The 17,996-nt window shown below is 37.5% G+C and overlaps 1 long non-coding RNA gene across 1 annotated transcript in view; it reads right to left on the minus strand.

Moving 5' to 3' along the window:
* Nucleotides 1-17,996, minus strand: part of LOC141423085 (uncharacterized) — a 110,979-nt gene that overhangs the window by 26,724 nt on the left and 66,259 nt on the right. Inside the window, exon 3 of the long non-coding RNA XR_012447740.1 lies at nucleotides 7,071-7,135. This is a non-coding gene — a long non-coding RNA (uncharacterized lncRNA). The remainder of the gene's footprint in view (nucleotides 1-7,070; nucleotides 7,136-17,996) is intronic.

A 17,996-nucleotide genomic window follows, 5' to 3' on the forward strand; every position in this document is an offset into this window, starting at 1 on the left:
ATCAACTTAAAGTGGACTAAGGACCTGAAACTTTGAAGCTTGTGCAGGCAAGAGCAGGGAATACAATAGAACTAATTGGCAATGAGTTCCTAAATAGAACACAAATGGCTCAGCAACTAAGAGAAAATATTGACAAATGGAATTACATGAAACTAAAAAACTTCTGCACAACAAAAGAAATGGTCAGTAGATTGAAGAGGCTGCCCACAGGATGGGAGAAAATCTTTGCCAACTATACATCTGACACGAGATTAATAACCAGAATATATAGGGAACTCAAAAAACTAAACTCCCCCCAAAAATCAATGTCCCAATGAAGAAATGGGCAAATGAACTGATCTTTTTCAAAGGAAGAAGTCCAAATGTCTAAAAACACATCAAGAAATGCTCAACATCCCTGGCCATAAAGGAAATGCAAATCCAAACCATGTTAAGATTCCACCTCACTCCTGTTAGAATGGCTATCGTCAAGAACACAAACAACAGCAAATATTGGCAAGGATGTGGGGAAAAAGGAACCCTCATACACTGATGGTGGGAATGTAAATTAGTACAACCACTATGGAAAACAGTATGGAGGCTCCTCATAAAGACAAAAATAGAATTACTGTATGATCCCACAATACCACTCCCAGGAATATATCCGAAGGAATGTTAAGTCAAGATACAATAAAGACATTTGCACACTGAAGTTTATTGCAGTGCTGTTCACAATAGCCAAGCTATGGAAACAACTCAGATACACACACACACACACACACACACACACACACACACAAAATGGAGTTTTATTCAGCCCATAAGGAAGAATAAAACCATGTAGCTTGAAAGTCAATGTATGCAACACACACACACACACACACACACAAAATGGAGTTTTATTCAGCCCATAAGGAAGAATAAAACCATGTAGCTTGAAAGTCAATGTATGCAATTGGAGGACATCATGCTAAGTGAAATAAGCCAGGCTCAGAAAGACAAAGGCCTCATATTTTCTCTCATATGTGGGAGATAGACACAATACAAAGCAATATTATGAAAAACAGGTTATTCTAAGGGGAGGTCACTGAAAGAAAGAAGTTAAGAAGGTGAATATGGATGAAGTACTTTTTATACAAGAATGAATATAGAACTTTTAAACATGATGAAATCACCATAAGAAGGGAACTAATGTAGAAAGTAAAAAAAATAGAGGGCATGAACCAATTCCAGTTCCAATACATATATACATGGAAATGTCACAAAGAAACTCCCTTTAGAGCTATTTTAAACAAACAAAAATGCTTTTTTTCAAAAACAGAGAACAAGACAGTAAAACAGGTCATGTCTGGGGGTTGGTACCATTGGAAAGGGGAGAATTTAAGGAAAGGATGAAGGAGGCTGAATGTAGTGGAAATATTATGTACTTATGTATGAACATGGAAAAATGAGACATGTTGAAACTATTCCAGGAATGAGGGGATGGGGAAAAAGAAGAATGATGGAGGGAGTGAATTCAACTATGGTACATTGTATGAACTTTTGTAAATGTCACAATGTATCACCATTCCAACAATAATATAATAAATAAATAAATAAACTCAGTAATGTGCGTGCAGAGAGCCAGTCACTCATACCTGTAATCCTAGCTACTAAGGAGGCAGAGTTCAGGAGGATCGCTATTCTTAAGACTCTATCTGGGAAAAAAAAAAAAAATCACAAAAAATGGGCTGGCTAAGTAGCTTATGTGGTAAAAGTGCCTACCCAGCAAGTGTGAAGCCCTGAGTTTAAATCCCAGTGCTGAAAGGAAAAAAAAAAAAAAAAAAAACCCTGGGTAATATGACATACCCTAATTTATTTAACCCTTTCAGCTTTTTTCTTTTTTTTTCTTTTTTGTTGTACTGGCATTTGATCTCAGGGCCTTCACCTTGAACCACTCCACCAGCCCTATTTTTGTGATTTTTTTTTTTGAGATAAGTTCTCACAAACAGGTTATCAAAAACAATCACCAGTAGAATATATTTTAACATGGTTTGTCCAATTTCTAGTTTAAAAATTATATCTCATTATTGCCTTAATTTGTATGCACTTGACTATTAATAAAACTGAAATCTGAGTATTTTTGTGCAGTAAGAATATACACTATAATACTTTGTATATATGTGTGTATAGCTATGCTGCATGTTTGTCTTAAGTCTATTTTCTAGTGGTAAATTATTGTTTTAAATATATATTTTCATATTTTGATAACTTTTACATATATTTGACATATGTATATCCTGTGACATATATGTTAGCAACATTGTTTATCAGTTTGTCAATTGCTTTTAATTTTTATCCAGTCAAATCTTTAAAGTTCCACTAGGTATTGAGCACATATAGTGTTTAAAACATATTACTACATATTTTTGGCAAATAGAATAGTTTATCTGTCAATCAGTTCATTTGTGGCTATTCAGCAGACATTAAACCAAGCTGCTTTGGGAGTTTTAACAACCCCTAACCACCAATCTCTACTGGAAGTTTTGGAGAGCAGTGAGTCATATAACACTACTCTTTCAAACTCAGGCTTCCACAGCCATTTTGAATGGAGCTTTGAACTGACATAGCACCCTTTGGGAGCTATGTTTCTCTTCATATATAACATTACTTCCTGGGTATAAGAACTAAATCTTATCAAAATCACCTCAGGAATCTTCTAGAAGACATCAAATGCCTATTGCAAAGTAACATTTTGATGAGTTAAGTATAAATAAATGTGAAACATATGGACCATATTTCCTCTAAATAAACAAGAATATAAAATGAAAAGGTGCTCAGCCAAGTAGATTTAGAACTGTTTGGAAGGAAAAATGAGTTTAATTCAAGACTAAAATATATTTCATTTATCAACTGAATATCTGAACTCAAAATAAGTTGGGTCTGGGCTGGCCACAAGTATCAATAATCCCTGGGAAAAGACAGCAATTCCAAGTTCATTTCTCTTCAACTTATATTCTAAGTTCCCTTGTGGCAATACATTTTTTAAAAAAGAAGAATATACAAAGTATATAACTTTTCCTTTCACTTCACTTCTGCTACTATGAAATATTAACATTCATATCAAGCCAGATGAGTCCTCCCATCCCACTCCATGCTGAGCCAGTCCAAATGTGTGTAGGAGAGGCAGACACCAGTTCACAGAATTACCTTCAAGGAATTAAGCTGGTCCCAGCCAAAACTGCCATCTGTTCACGGTGAAATCTGTCAATTGTGTCTATTTATGAAATATCTACTTGAACCTATAAATGACTGTATCTTCCCTATTTACTCTCTTATCTGAAATTATACAGACTTTTATACTTATTTTTCTAAAAGAAGACAAGTGTAAAAAAATCACTAAAAATATGTATGAAATGTAGTGTGTGGTGGTGAAAAGTGACAGGAGGTAGGCTTTGGAATCAGGCAGACTTAGAGTCAAATGTGGCTGCATTTGCTATGTAATATTGGATTTGTCATTAACCTGTCTGTGCTTCAGTGTACTCACCTGCGAAATGGCTCAATGATGTCTCTCCTGCCACATTCATTGGTGACGGAAAAGGATCACTGAGAAAATAATCATAAAATTTCTGATCTTCCACAATAGTAACTTAGTATATAACACTTTTATAGGGCTTCCTCATGATCTTCCAGGTCATACAATAAAGACTTATAAAAGGAATTGGTGAAGGGAATAGGGACTGTATAAGAGATGAGATTAAAGTTAGGGGAATGTTTAGCTTTCATCTTAGTTTTCAAGAGTGACCCACATTCTTTAACATGATACCTTTCATATTTGAAAAACCTAGGATTCTCAAATGGGGTCTGTTGCCTGATTTTTTTAAATTTACAATTGTTATTTGGAATTACTTAGAAATAAACAGAAAACCCCAGACGGAGAAATGTTCAGTTTAACAAAAAGATCTTCCAGTTTTAAAAATGTTAGCAAGTATTTCCTAAATAGGATTGGTTTTAGACTCTTTCTTTCATCCTAAGAACTTGCAAGGGATTATTAGGGATTCCTAACTGCAGTCGAGTTTTGATCTCCAATAGACTACGATTTTCCAAACCCCACCTCCTAAACTTCAAATAACCTACGTCATTTCTGTCATCATTGTTGTGTTGACTATATTTGAAAGGTCATTGGTAATATAAAGCAAATGCACCCTAAATGTCTCTTTCAAAAACAAAGTAGAAAGGGCAAGTGAGCAATTTCATATTGGAATCCTTATCCTAAGGCATTCTATGGGAGTCTTAGTATTCAAATACATATCAGTGAAGTGTAAAACCTTCCATGAAACACTGGAACATCTGAAAATATTATTGTATCATAAATATCTGGCTATATTATCTCAAAATTTTCACCTAAATACTTAAAGGAAAAATATTTTCACATAGTATTTCATGAGCTCTCTATACCTGTGAGCAAATGAAATCCAAGCCATCATCAGTTTTCAGCTTATTACTTATCCATACTTTAACATACATAAGCCATAGGCAACATATTTTCCAAGACAATGTCAAATTCAAGTATCCTGTTTACTTTTCATAAATATGCAAGATTACTGTACTTAGCAGGTAAAGAGCATATTCTTTAGAATCAGAGATAGAATGGAACTGTATGGATTTACCATACATTTTTTGTGTAACCCTGGGGAAGTGATCTACCTTCTCTGAGTCTTAGTTTCCATATTTGTAGAAAATACCATCATAATAATTATTGTACTCTACATAAAAATATGTGCACTATGTTCCATATAAGCAGTGGTAAAGTTCATTTGAAGAGTATTTACAAAAATTATGCATTCTCCCTGGAGTTTTTTTTTCTTTAAACACACATATTTCTCAAGACCTCTGTGATAAATCATTCTTCTTCATCTATTTCCTACATTTAAGCCATTTTCCTACCTTTTAGAGGATTAAAGTGTAGAAAATATGAGCACCTCAAATTAGAGCTCTCTACAAAATACGTGCTTCCTTTGTGAGTCAGAGGTTTCTTTCTGCATGGTTTTAGAATAGTCACATCTCCTTGTTCTCCTCCTCCTTCCTCTTTTTCTTCTTCATGTTAGATGGGTTTGATTGGATGATGACTGATGTGTTCTCTGGGTCTATTTACTAGGATTTATTTTAATAATTGTAGCATCATATAGTAAATAAATTCCTTAAGTCGAAGTCAATGCCTAAAATAAGAACATGAGATCTTAAACCATCTTCATAATCTAATTATTCTCACCATCTTTAACCATTACAACAGACAATCTCTCTTGTTTTTAATAAGCAAGTCTTGTGATGTTTCTCATAAGCTGAAGTTCATGACAACTGCCTAAAGAATGCAAGTTCCATTTCATTAATAAGCTTGGTCTTAGCTGTGGGCTGTTTGGAGATGATTAAATATTACAAACTTAATCCACATGAAATAGTTGAGTAGCAAAATTTCACAGAAACCAGAAAGGAAATTTTTAGCTCAAAAGTACGAGCCAGAGGGGGTTGGGGAAAGGCCAGAAGCATAGAGAATTGAGTTTTGGAGGTACAGTAAGGAATTTGAGGAAAGAGTTTCTAACCAATCTGGAAGATTTTTCAAGAACCCTTAGATTTGAATTTTTTTCCTTGATTTCTTAAAATCACGGTCTCTAAATTCCTTCCAACCATAGTTGCAGCAGACATTTTATAAGAGGCTTTTTTTTTTCCACAGGAGAAATCATCCTTAGTGGAAGAGAGCTACAGCTGCAGGATTATATAGACCTGTGAAATGACAAATAAAAGAATTAAGTCTGTAGTGAAGGCAGAAACACTGCACATTTTCAACACTGAAGGGAGACAAATGCAGATCAGAAGCAAGAGAATGCTGCTCAGTTAAGACCTATGTTGGAAATTAAGGGTGTGTCCAGATTGGGGCATTAAAAGCAGATCAAAGGATGCCGCAGAACCCCTGATGAAAAGGGAAGAAAGCAGAGCAATGGTAACCTTTATAAAGAAGTGAAGTGGTATCTGAGAAATGCAAAGGTTTAAGGGAAAGACAGCCCTTCTCCCAGGCTCCTCTGGTCATTATCCATGTGTCCTTGGTCAGGTTAAACTCTGGAGACCAGTTTCCTCATTCATTCAAGCAGAGACATAATGACCTTCATATTCACGTGTGAAAGTGAATTCTCTCCTCTAGGAATGTAAACTCTCTCAAGTCTGTGTTCTGCGGGTGTTGCAAGCAGACCCCCACCCTCCTCCTTACAAAAACAGTTCCATTTCTTTGAAGACAGTTACTAAATCACCTCTCAGAACTTAGGTATCTGTTGGGGAAAAAAAATAGTAAAGAGTATTCACAAAATGCATGCTGCCCTGTTAGTTCTCCTCCCCTCCCCCAAAGATTCAATTAACAAGAGGAAAAAGGTGGTGTGTTTTTAACAAGTTCTTCACGCTGAACTGCTTAGAGATGTACAGTAGGCCTCCTTTTAGTAATAGGAAAAAATTATCTCGTCATGACTCGGCTCTCTTTCCCACCTCCAGCTGAGGGTTGCAATCAATCAGCTGGACAGCAAGATTGATTTTCTAATTAAGCCGGCATTTGTATAGGCATGGGGAGCCACAGAAGGCTTCCCTACTGTATCTTCCCAACACGTTCCTATTTGTATTCATTTACCCTCACACTGAACAGCCCTTACAAAGTTGGGGGAGAGGGTTTGTCACTCTCTCCATGAAAATATCCAATAGGATCTCAAGCTGCTTCAGGAAAGAATTACATCAAGTTATTGAGCAAAAGAAAGAAAACGTTGACAGGAATCCATTTGGCTCCCACGTGGATGAAATTTGCCACCAGGCCTTGCTGCCCCTCCCGCACCCCCAGGGCCTCCCGTGGTCGCAGCTGGGCCTGCCAACACAGATGGCTGGGAGAGGCAGGCTTTTAGCGTTTCTAAAAGCTCCATTTCAGGCACTGCTTGCCAAAAAGGTATAGCAGGCTTTTGTGGCGGCCTCGGTGATGAGATGTGCTCCTGATTTAATTTACTTAGAGAAAGAATATGAAACCCTGAACAGCTTAGCCGGATTCTGTGCCCTCCGGGACTTCACCGGAGGAGAAAACTTACTTTAGCAATTCTGGATCCGATGTGCTGGTGCTGTGTTGCTCATGACCTTCCTTCAGTGGGAGACACTGGGGAATAAAAGTGAAATCAGTAAGAAAAGCTTGCATCTTTTTTAGTTCGTTGCTGGTACATCCATTACCTAATATTTTATTTAAAAGCTTAGTCTTTCACTAATTCAAACTGCTAAGCTCGATTTGGGGAGCATTCTGACCTGAAATAAGATGAAATCTACTTACTGTTCAGTATTAAAAATAGAGTGGGGGGTAGAAAGAAGGAAAAAAGACAGAGAGGAAAGCAAGTGAGGGTGGGCTGAGGCAAATAAATGACTAAGTGGGTGGATGTGTGTGATGGTCCTATTTAAGAAACAATTTGTCTTAAAGACCTTTAAAAAAGTCTTTTAAGTAGCATCATTCACTTTCATTAAGTAGCCTCAGGGTCAATACATACCAGTCATTCCTGTCCCCTTAGGCTGCACAAACTCATACTCATCATACTCTAGATTGAACTCACAGCCTTCCCTGACACCACATCCTCTTTCTGGTTTCACTCTATGTCTATATTAGGCACCACTGTGCTTCTAGTCATTGGGTTCAAAACCCACTATTGCTATAGACTCAGAACACCCTTGACCCCACATCCAGTCAGTTGCTTTATTCTATAAAGCAGCTCTCTGGTTAAACTAGCATCATTTGTTATCACTCATTCTTTGAATTACTGCAACAACTTCCTCTTTTCTGTACAACCAGTCTGTCCTCTATTTCACTGCCAGAGCAATGCTCTAAGTATTTCCCATAATATCTTAGATTCTGTCATCCCACACTCAATGACTTCTAGTGACTTTCCAGTGAATTCTTCCAAGGCACAAACTCCTCAGGTCAGCAAACCATTCTGGACTTTCTCACATGACATTGATAGATCAGTGGTTTGCATGGGTGTTTGGTACCTTCCCCAGGGATAAAAAAGATTTTGCTTCACAGAACTTTAGATAGGTTCCTGAACCTTCCCCTAGGTCTATCGGTTTATTTTCCTATAAAATCAAGTTTTAACAAGAATGCTGCTAGGGCCTGGCATGATGGTACATACCTATAATCCCAGTTACTTTGGAGGTGGAAGTAGGAGGATCGATTGCAGTCTGTGGCTAGGGGCAAAAGTGTGAGACCCTTTCTGAAAACCAAACTAAAAGCAAAATGACTAGGGGCATGACTTTCTTGAAGCTCTGAGTTCCACCCCTCCAAACTCTCCTAAATTAGTTTAGCAAGAACTTCCTACCCTCAATGTCAGATCACGCTCATTCCTCATTACCTGACAATCGTTGATATCTGATCAGGATTCTCAGCCTTCATTACTCCCCAGATGATGTTGGATCACCCTGGCCTGTCTTCAGCAAGAATTCTTAGAGGTAGGTTCAGCCAGAATCCTCCTTCCCCCTGCTGTTACCTCTTAGTAATTTTCCATCTACTGACCTCCACCCTATTCCTTAACTATAAATTCCTGCTTACCTAGGTAGTATTTGTAGTTGAGCCCAATCTCTTTCTCCCTACTGCAAAAAGACCTATTTGTATGGTCCCTATACCATTCAGTGGTACTGAATAGTCTTCCTGATCATGCTTTAACAAGTATCATTGAATAATTTTTTCTTTACACAAGCATTTTTAAATTGTGTCAGAGTTGTGTTTTTATGCTTCAGCAACTAGAGATCACAACTGTCATTTGTTGGGTGGGTCAGCCATAGCACATAATACTAAGAGACATTACCTCAGTTCTGGCCAAATGTAACTTCACACTTCCTCCAAATGTGTGCCACCCGAATTATTACCCTATCCATCTTCAAATCATCCCCTGTGCCACCTCTTTCCAGCAAGTCCTGATCACTGCCACCCTATGCCCAACACACACATACTAAACTTTTCCCTTTCTGAATCTCAGGGAACATGGCACAAATAAATAAACCTTATAACCGCTCTATTAAATTGTCAGCTCCTTGAGAGAAAGTACTCATTTTAATACAATTCATACAAGTTATGCAAAGCTTTATAGGAAATTAGTATTCAATATGCCTGCATTAAATTGGTCTAGGTGAGACTCTGTGCTAGCAATACAGGCTAGAGTCCCAGGGAGATAGGCAGGACCCAAAAGACTAATTGGGTAGAGCCAGGACACAGATCCTTAAAAAGGGGCAGACTGTAGAGGGAGATGGCATCTGTGACTCAGACAAGAAGTCTCAGGATGACAGCACAGCATTCTAGATAAGAGAGGTTAAGTAACAAGGGCTCAGGGACTCAGTGGTCAGGCAAAAAAAGGGTAAACCAGACATGAATGAATAACTGAAAGAGGCACAAAATTGAAAGGACTAATTAGTTCCTAAAATGATTTCATCAAGTGATTGAGAAAGTGGGTGGTCCATGGTTGTGACGGGGGAATCAAAACTGCAGAAGGGGAGCAGCTGTGTGGCAGTGGAACTGGGACGCAGCTGAACTCACATTTTGCCCCAGGCTCTGAGCTCTTATGTGGTTCCTCTGAGGATGAGCATCAATCCTAGCTCCATTAGCATGGGCTGTGCAGGAGGGGACAGGCCACTGGGAGCATTTGGCCTCTGCATTCAGAAGGGGTAACAGTAGCTTTTAGAAGGCAAAGCTGAGGTAGGACCATTAATTGTCCAACTGTTTGTACAGAATGGGTGGAGATGGAGATGGAGAGGAGCAAAGTTTCCAAAACCTGCTCTACCAAAGTAAGTCAGACTCATGTTTGACTATTGGGAAGGAAAGTGACTTGGGGAAGAGAAACAACATCTGCAGGTGACTCCTGCAGAAGGAATGGGAGTTGAAAAGGGAACTGCATTGTAAAACAAAACAAAACAAAAACAGCTATGCTAGAATTGAAACTATGGGAGTAGAGGGTAAGAAAGAGGAAATGAGAGAATATGCTAGAAAATGAATTTTAAAGGGAAAGGCACTGCACTCTCAAAATGCGGACTCTCAATTAAATAGAGAAAACAGAGTTAAATAGTATGGAGAAAAAAATAGGGAGAATAAAGATTTCTTGAGTAGAAAGATCACACTCAAGTGGTATATTCCATAAACTGGTAGAAAGAATTGGAGTAAGAGTTGGAAAAAACTAAAATTAAGTTGAGGCTCTATTTTTTGAAAACTAATAACCATCAACAATGACAAGAATAACCAAGAAAATCCATCAGTGACCACATATTTTTGTGAAGTACTTTATTAGAGAAGGTGATATCTGAAATATGCCTCAAAGGATAGGGAGAATTTCCATCTGTAAAACACTGAGCATTCCTGGATAATGCAAACATCAAGAACAACAAAATCAGGAAAGCATGCCCCTCTTAGGAATGTGGTGAGGCATATCTTATTGTATAAAAGAGAGAATGGAGGAGAAAGGAAGGAAATGGGAAGAGATGATTTGAAGCACTAGAAAGTTTCATCACCTATCCAGTGGTGAACCACAAAATTCCATAGAAAGGAAGGCACAGAGGTCATGGGGGTAGTGAGAAAATGCATTCACTGATCTATAAGAGCATTATTTGTTCAGATGGAGAACATGAACACCCAATTTACATTCATAAAAACCACATCTCCCCTTCTCTTTCATGGTACCCATATGTCTATGATGGTTTTTGCTTTCAAATCCTGAGAATGAGAAGGATGCTGTGAGCTTCCTGGACTTGGGCTGCTGCCATCCTCAGCATGCCCCTTTATCTTTGAAAGTCTCAGTTGCATTCACAAAGGAATGGTGACAGAGTTAATTAGAGGAAAAGTTAATTAGAATCTAGATCTTCTAAAATTTCTCCCACCTTCAGCAATTCCTCAAGTTTCTAAAAGTGCTGCTTGGAGGAAAAGATTTGCACAGAAGCAGAACTTTGTGACTGTGAAAGCAATTCTAGTATGATTATAGTGAGATGACTGTGACTGGTACTTACAGGACCACTTGGTATTTTCATTTACCATAGTTTGCTGTCTGAGGATAACTGGATGTTTAGGATAGAAAGTCCAGCTGTGTCAGAGCTAATGAGTACATCTCTTTCAATGAACACTCAGTCGTTTTAGAAGAGGAGAGAGGAGAAGGGGAAGTCAGACCAAAGTGGGTAAGTTGGACATTCCTGCCATTTATAAGAGAATAGAAGATTTATTCCCAGGTATTTATTTTGTCACACCTTAGAGCAAAAATCAGGGATAAATAGATGGAAAAAGAATTTCTGTAGCATAAGCACATGCATGTGTATGGAAGGGTAGAATCTGGTTAATATAGATTTATCATGAAATAAAATAAAATGAAAGTAACTTCTGGAATGTTCACTTTATTTTTACAGCTGTAGTTTCTTCCTCTCTAAAATGAGAGTAATAATATCTACCTCTATGGTTGTTGTAAGAACAGAAAAGACCATATGCCAAAAGCTAAACCCTGTGCTAAGGCCTTAAGGACGCCATGAAAAAGAACTTAGAAGGTCAGAGAAATGTTCTTCATAACATGTTTCTTTTTGAGGTGTGATGGTTGGAGGTGATGGTAGTTGCCATAAAAATCAACTGCCATATTGCCAGACTCATTTGCTTGTCTCTCCTTGAAGTGAAGTTTTGTTCTGGCACCCAACAAAATGAATTGCTGTGCACCAAAAGCAGTGCAAATCCAGCATCTATTATTGGTATTTTTAAAAATATCTTCACCACCATTAAAAAAGTAAACTAACCAGCCAACTGGAGACTGTTCAAAACTAAATAAACATTTGGAATAGATCCATGCCTTTTGCAAAATTACAACCTACTTAAAATAGATGGCCACAGAGGTCAACTTCAAATATGCTCCGTTGGATATCCATGTTTGTTTACTTCTTTCCAAAGGCAATTTGGGGGCAAGTAGCCCAGACAGCTGCCTGGGGAAGCCAGCACTAAGTGCCGACACTGCTGTTCCTTGAACAAGATGTGCTGTGATACAGCTTCTATTTTAAAAGTGCTTCGCAGTATAGGATGGGAGAAGGCCAGAGCCAAAGGGCCATGGAAGGAGTGTGCAGGCCTTACATAGGACATCTGGAGAGGGAAGTGGGACAGAAATAGGGGGAGGGCTCTGCTGATGTTTCTGATCTGCAACCCTATTTGGTCTGTAACTGCTCTTACCCTAAATAAAATGATTCTTTGGTTTTCAAAAAGAATGAGAAATAAATAAAAAACAATATTAAAAGCTCACTGAAAGTTATAGGTTAGTTTTTCACAAGGCACTCTAGAGTAAAATAATCAGGAAGATCAGGATTAAATATTGCCCCTTAATAAATGAACATGTTCAAAAATAAAGATTTGTGTTCATGACAAAAATTTCTTTGGCTTCCAAAAAACCAAAACATCCAAAAATAAGTTTTAGATATAAGGTATCTCCACCACCTTTTTCATTTTAATAAATAATAAAAAAAAAGATATCGGATGCATTTTGGGGTAAAGAAATAAGAAATCTTTAATTTGTCCATAGGAGGATTTTTCAGACATTGAGAAAAACTGATAAATTGATTATAGAAACACTTTTATACATCTTTTTTTCCAATTAGCTAAGTAGTCACACTTTTATAAATCTGTGGCATCAATTGTTCTGTATAATCTAGTTGTCATGTTTGAAACTGATTCATCTTAAAACCAGGGGATGGTGGGGGGAGACCTGGATCTAGCAAGTAAGAATGCTCTTATACACTTAGAATATTTTATTTGACAAAAATCCATAATTCTTCTGAGAAACCCTGCCTTGACTACTCAAGTCTGAACTGATTTTCTGCTTTATTGAATTTTTATATAATATATAATTAGTCTACTCTATTCAGGAGCTAATTATATACAGCATATGCTTTTTATCAATTATTTTACGAGTTTGTCTCCCCATCTAGGTGGTAAGGTTTTTGACAGTGGCCATATATTACATCTGTTCCATACATTTGAGGCACTTGTCTGGTGCTGAGTGCATAGAAAGTCTTCAGCAAATACTTGCTGAATGAAAACAGTTCTGATGGCTACAATTTGAAGAACAGTGTCTCCAGTATGAGTTGTTACTTCAATTAGCATTAGAGTCAACAATGCAGTATGTTAGAGTCACCTGGATATATATATTAGATTAACCAGGGTGAGCTTTTGAAACCACTTTTGTGTCTCATGCTAGATGTGGATATTAAAACAAAGTAAAAAAGGATAATGCCATTATAATAAAGGAGCTTACAAATCTATGGTTGAAGACAGACATTGGCATTAAAAATACCTAATGGTTTATAGTTGTTCAAACAGACAAGTTGCACCTCAGTTGGTCAGTTTGTGGCTTCTTTAGTTACCATTAACTTCTGAGAATACACCATGGTAATCGTGATTGGATCCAGATATTCCTCGAGTCTTTCCAATAACTTGTTTATCAGACATCCTCTAAAATGGGTTATTTTTGCAGATCTCTAAATTTATCTCTGTTTTATGCTGATGGTGATTGGTATTGCTGATAGAAAAGAATGCTATTTACAAATTATAAGGGAAAATAACATGTGAGAGGAACTTCATGTCTGTGGGATAAGGAGGACCAGAACTAGACATGGCGGTTCACACCTGTGATCCCTGCACTCAGGAAGCTGATGAAGGAGAATCAGGAGTTGAAGGCCAGCCTGGACTACACAGGAGACCCTGTCTCAAAAAAATAAATAAATAAAATAACAGGGACCAGATTTATCTTCCTAAGAGCTGGACAAATCAGTTCTCACAATATTGAACACTAGGCCAAAAAGAATATTGCTCCCCAAGAAACGGGAAACAGAAAAGGTCCTGTGGGTGGTAGAGAAAGAATCCAGGCTGTGGTACAGGGACAGAGAGTCCAGGCAGAGCAAGCAGACATCAGGGTTGAGAAAGTGGAGGTGTAAGTACAGGGAGGCCAAGGTACCTACAGTTCAAAGACGGAGGTAGCGAGAGAGAGAGAAGAGAAAGAATTTCCAAGCTTGGATGAGCAAATAAGAGTGAGAAAACAATTCCCCAAAAAGAATTGAAGAAACAGTGCCCAGAACTCACCCAGAGCCAGTAATGGTGCCTGTTCCCCACAGCAGGGTAGAAACTCTCATAAATTGTGGGTTATCCATTAGCACAGCCTACATAAACTGTGGCCCACAGGCTAAATTCGATCTGCCATTTTTGTATATAGAGTTTTATCGGAACACAACCACACCCATCACCCATTTATTCATGTGATATTCTGTGGCTACTTTGTGCTACAGTGACAGAGGTGAGCAGGTGGGACTGAGACAACATGGCTCACCAAGCCTAGGATATTCACTATTTAGCCCATTAGAAAAAAAAAAATTGCAGACTGACTTCTAGGTTAAAGTACTAAGTGCCTGGTCTCAGTAGTGGGAAAAAAAAAAAGTAACCATGGATTGTTCTCTGATCCTGTCTAATAAAGCTTGCTTTTAAAACAAAATCCAAAAGGATCAGGCTGTTTCTAAGCAAATTAATTATATTCTAAAATAAAATGTATAGCATCAAGCAATGTAAAATTCAGATTATCTGGCGTCCAACCAAAAGTTACCCTATATGCAAAGAAGGGAAACAATCCACGATTTGGAGAAAAATCCACAATTAATCAATGTTGACCCAGAAATGATATACTGTACTTTATTTGTCAGTACTTAATGAAAGATTGTATAAGTTGAATAAAGACAAAGACCCAAATCAAACAGCTGACCATTAAAACAAAATAACTGTAATGTATTTTAGGTCTTAACATGTATAGGACTAAAATGCATAACAAGGGTACAAAAACTAAGAGGATTATAAATGGGAATCATACTGTTGTAATGTTTCCACATAATGAAATAATTTTATATTATTCAAAGGTGCATATATGTATTTTAGCGTCTAGAGCAACTACTTTTAAAAAACACAGAGCAAGGTCTGGGGGTGTGGCCCATGTGGCAGAGCACTTGCATAGTGTGAGGCCCTAAGTTCAAACTCTACACCACACACACACACACACACACACACAAAGCTGTATGTTGGTGAGCCAACAAATACTTCATTCTTTTCATTTCTGACATTTCTTTTTTTCTTATTATGGTTTCTACTTTTCTGCTAGCATACTTCATCTGGTTATGCTTCTTGTTCACTTTTTTCAGTAATAGTTTCATATACTTATATGGTAGTATTAAAGTCCTTTTTCGAGAATTGTAACATCTGGGAGATGTTGGTCTGCTTCTACTGCTTTTTTTTCTCTTGATTACAATTATTTTCTGCATTTTTTCACTTAGAAGTTTTCTATTGACTTTATAACTACATAATAACTTACATGGTCTAGCAAGTAAGAATTTATTCTTATGATTATTATTATAATCTTATTATGATGATTATGTAGATAGTTCTTACTTCCTAGAAAGTAAAAGGATAATAGAGTCTAAAGTAAATAATATTTAGTCCTCCACAGCCCCAGAGAAGGTGCCTCCCTTCCCTGCTAGGCTTCTGCTTCCTTTGCTATGCTGGTTCAATCTAGACTTCACTTGAGTTGGATCCTGTCTGTGATGACCTTATGGTCATTGATCTGAATAGGGCAGGGAAGGGATATTCTTTTCAGCCAGGCTTGAGATCTGAGAATCTGGGAGACTGGAGCTATAGCCTGTACCTGTAAGTTGCTGGGGAGCTTGATTTGCTCTCCAGTCCCCCTTAGTTTTGGGCAGCTTGCCTGGCTTTTCCTTGCCCCAATCGATCTGTGTTAGATTCATTCCACCTCCTGTTCCTCTACCAGGTAGGAAGGCATCTGTAGATACTTCTCTACTTTTTATAGGAAGAATGTGTCTTTCCTAGAATTCGATTCATCCAGGTTTCTTTGAATCCCTCAAATCCCTGATGTGTTAAAAACAAATCTGTGATTTTTGTAGAATATCCAATTTGTTTTCATTGTTAAGAGCAACGTTCTCTTGGGAACTTTCTCCATCCCGACTGGAAGCAGATGCTCTAAGAATCTTATTTATACTTAAAATGAGTGAAACAATTTGACCATGTTTTATGAGAATAATAAGGTGGTAGAAGCAAAACACAAGAGGAATCATATTAATTCAAACTTCAAAGTAGTTTTTAAAAAATACAAGAGCAAATGGGATGAAGCTCAATGGTACAGCACTTGCCTAACATGCACAAGTCCCTAGGTTTGGTCCCCAACATGGCATCCCCCCCCACAAAAAAAATGTGTGTGTGTGTATATGCACACATATATGACCTTATATCACTGATTCATGAGACTTGAAGTCAAATCACTTTAGTAACTCATTTAATAATTTATAATTTGAAAAATAATAAATTTTGAAAAAATATTTAGATAGGTTCAACATTTTATCTTTAGAAGGAATTTGCTATAGATTTAAATAAAAGTAGAATTGCTCTGATCCAGAAATTGCCACAGATCTCTGGGTATCTATAAAAGTCTATTTAGAGATGCCACGTGATATACATACAAGTCTAGTTCATTCTGGGTCCCCTTCCTCAAACTTCAATTCTGCTTTTATTAGTTTTTTTTTTAATGTTGGGTTTTGAGTTAGATATTATGGAGGTCCTGGTTCTTTTGAAACTTAAAAATTATAATTCTCTCTCTCTCACTCCCTCTCTTTCACACACACACACACACATACACAGCAGCAGTAGCAAAAATACATAGCTATACACAGATAAAACAGATTTTTTTTTTTCTTGTTAAGGAACTAAAGCACCAACAGACAGTGACTTTCCTATGGTCGCATAGCTAACTAACAGCAGAAAATCTATTAGAACCCCTCTCAAGCTGGTACATTTTCTTCTCCACATGTTCCTCCTCATCACTAATTAATCTTCTTGTCCTAGACCACCATATATCTCCACCAGGCTAGTCAATTTCAGTGTGGAACCATGGATGAGCAGGCCTCGTCGGATTGATGAATGATTCCTAGGGATTTGGAGGCTCTCATCAGTTGGACCCAGGTGAAATGGTAATCACCAGTGTATAAATGATTTGGACACTATAATTTCCCCCTGTGATTTAGTTTGCTTTCTTCTGTTGATTTATTTAGAATGTGCTCTGCTACATCTTCCAACCTTGCAACTCTTTGAGCACCAATAAACGTCAAATAGATTAGACAGGCCCATTACTCAATGGGCACATTTCTAAAAATGGTACAAAGGTGAAAGCCCTGCAGTTTCAGCTGATTGGAGTATTTACAGGATGTTGGGAAAACATCTGCTTCAAAAATTCAGAGGTCTGAAAGTTGATGTAATGTTTTATTAGGAGCCTATACCACCACTAGTCACTGCACAGAAATATGAAGTCATTACAGAGTGGATGAGTTTTGAGTACCTGTTAGATAGGTACAGCTGTGATCTAGCTGTACAAAGACTGGACCAGTAATAGCCACTTAGAGTGAATATGTTTTGCTTTAATAAAAGAGAAGAGAAGGGAGCTCACTTTTATGGTTTTGCTCAAAGAGAAATATGGGTAGAAAGAGGAATTTTGTTTCCTTGGGTACTGACCAGTTAGGTTTAGGCATGCAATATCCTTGCTGTGGAATAAAGTCAGCAACTTCAAAATGCAGATAAAAGGTGGCAACGATTCACCAGAACAAATCTGGAATTTCTATTTATCAGCCTACTTACCATAATGACTATTTGTGGATCACCAATTATGAAGCCACATATTACGTACTATCTCATTTAGTCACAATAAAGATCCTATGTTATAGGTACAATTATTCCCATTTTATATACGAGGAAACTGAGGCTTTGAGAGATCAAGTGATTTGCTCTTGGTCAAATATTTAGTAAATAGCAAAGCTTGGATTATAACCCAATCAGTTTAGCGCCAATATCTTCAATTTTTGCCACTATTATCATCGGTTGTACAGAAAACAATCAGCTTAACGTTGAAATAACAGCAACCAGAATAGGTTGTTCTGGTAAT

The sequence above is a fragment of the Castor canadensis genome, chromosome 5 (genome assembly GCF_047511655.1).
Source record: "Castor canadensis chromosome 5, mCasCan1.hap1v2, whole genome shotgun sequence".
Taxonomy (NCBI): Eukaryota; Metazoa; Chordata; class Mammalia; order Rodentia; family Castoridae; genus Castor; species Castor canadensis.